This window comes from Rhinichthys klamathensis, unplaced genomic scaffold (assembly GCF_029890125.1).
Source record: "Rhinichthys klamathensis goyatoka isolate OS25496 unplaced genomic scaffold, OSU_Roscu_1.1 h1tg000613l_1, whole genome shotgun sequence".
Lineage (NCBI taxonomy): Eukaryota > Metazoa > Chordata > Actinopteri > Cypriniformes > Leuciscidae > Rhinichthys > Rhinichthys klamathensis.
The window spans coordinates 219,257-221,857 of NW_026607066.1; positions in this window are offsets into that span (position 1 = coordinate 219,257).

The following is a 2,601-nucleotide window of genomic DNA, read 5'->3' on the forward strand; positions in this document are numbered from 1 at the left end:
CACGCCGTTTCAGTGCATATGACTTTAAATGATAATGAGCTTTGCTCACCCCGCCTCTCTGTTCTGTGCATACACCATTTGTAACACAATAACCATAACGCGTTGTTCATTATAGGCGTGGGATTATGAATTATATTGAGAACGTCACATAGAAAACATGCCGTAATGTACCCTGAGTGTAAACCTTAGACGCATTCATCGTGAAGCGTGCAGCTAGCGATTTGCAAAGATTAATATAAATATTAATATAAAGTTTAATAAAACGTTACACTCACTTCAGTTGTTCTAGAGGTTCAGCAGGAACACGGATAGCTGGTACCGATCCTTTTTTCATGAGCAGCTTCTTAGCAAACCAGCTTTATACTGACCCTCGTTTATAAAGCAGTCTGGTGTGTGGAATGATTCGCGCAAACATGAAAGCATTGACGTTGCTCGTGGGGAATATTCCCTTCGAAAACAAACTCAGCCACTGCGTCTTCAGCGGTTCGTATTTAGGAACATTAAAATGACTGCTGTGTTCGTTATTACACCCAAGAACAGAACACCACAATCGCTTAAGCGCCATTCTGCTCATAGACAGTGCTCCAGCGTATCAACAATGACCGCGCCGGTCCGCGCGGACTATGATTGACAGCTCGCTCACGAGCGAGGGCGGGTCTGTGTTGAAACGCTGCTGTCAATCAACAATCGTGGGAGGGGCGTCCGACCGTGTGACGTCACACGGTCGAACGGCTCGATTTGAGGCAGGGGAAAACATATAAGGAGATTAAAAAAAAAAACACTGGATGGATTTTTTTATCATTTTATGATGGTTGTGTACAGGCACTGCCAACACACATTTCAGTACAATCAACTTGTAAAAGTGCATGTACCATTATATGACCCCTTTAAACCACTTTTAAGAGCTTCTCGGTGTGCTTTTTAAAAGTACAAGTAATAAGGACTCTTTTCTGTCAGACGCTCATCCGTGCATCTCTGTGTTGCAGTGATCCTCGGCCGCTTCATTAGTCAAATCTTTACCTTCAGTGACTTCAAATAATGCTGATTCCCAGATGTGGGAATGAAATCCAATGGGGAAACTAATAATAAGTCAGTCTTTTCAGGAAAGCAACGCTATCATTTGTGTTCATTTCGCTAGATTACTGTTGATTGTGACAAAGTATATTTTGAAATGATAATTCCGGGAAATTGAGGTTATTCGGGTGTGTTTTCAGAACTGGTTGACGGAGGGGCGTGAACATGGAAGATAAGCTCACATTTTACAGGATGTAAATTACATTACACTTAATTATTTTGCTTGATGTTGATATTGTTGTAAATAAAAGTTCTATTTAAACGTGACACGTATGTTCTGTAGTTTGTGCGTACCTGCTTTTTTATTTTGATGACAAATTTGTACCAAGAAGTGAGATAAATCTGACAAAAGCTCCTTTTGAGAACACTTATACTTTGAGGACATGTATAAATAAAGGTGTTGGGGGTCATTTTAATTGTAAAAATGGAGTAAGGTTTTGGGTAGGGTTTTTTTTTTTTTTTTTTTTTTTTTTTTTTAAACAAGCTTTATATAAAAACAATACAAGTGTATGGAATGACCCCATTTAAATAGCTGTGTGTGTGTGTGCGCTCGCGCTCCTGGTACATTGTGGGGACCACAAAGAGTTTTTTTGGTCAGCATGAGGGAAACCGCTATAAATCATACTAAATTATGTTTTTTTAAAAATGCAGAATGTTTCCTGTAATGGGTAGGTTTAGGTTTATGGGATATAATATACCGTTTGTACAGTATAAAAACATTGTCTATAGAAAGTTCCAGACCGAAACCCAGCGTGTGTATTTGTGGTCCTGGTAAACCCTACATTATGGGGACAAAATGTCCCCACAAAGATGGCAATTTTCAAAATCCTTGTCCTCAGGGGATAGAATATACAGTTTGTACAGTATAAAAACTCTTATGTCTTTGGAAAGTCCCCATAAAACATGAAAACGTGTGTGTGTGTGTGGTGTTCAGGTATCCCTTATACATTGTGAGCAAAAAATGTCCCCTTAACATAAGGAAAGTAATACCAGAAATTTCATAAATAATATCAAACCAAATTTTTTTATATATATACAAATCCAGAAAGTTTTCTGTGAGGGTGGTGTTTAGGGAAAGTGTTAGGGGACTGAATACACAGTTTGTACAGTATAAAATCCATTTATATGGAAAGTCACCATAAAAGATGGAAACCTAAACTGTGTGTGTGTGTCTTTAGGTAAAATAAAGTTCACCATGTTACCACTGAGGGGCGCTAGAAGCTCAAATGTCCCGCCTCAACTATAAAACGAACTTTATTCTTGAAAAATGATTGTCTTATTAATAGGCTGGAAGCGGTAAGTATCAATCAATGAAAACAATGAGCATAAGGATTTACTAAAAATTGTAAAAGAGTAGCTTTTTTAGCTATAATTAATTTAAATATCTCGCACTGGCCTGAAAACAACGTGTTCTTAAGTCAAAGCGCGTGCTGTTAAGTTGATGTTCCAGTGGAAAAGTTGGCTGTATAATGTGTGGCGCTATGTTTAAATGCGCTAGGTTCTTATTAAAAGAAGCTTTCGTTGTAG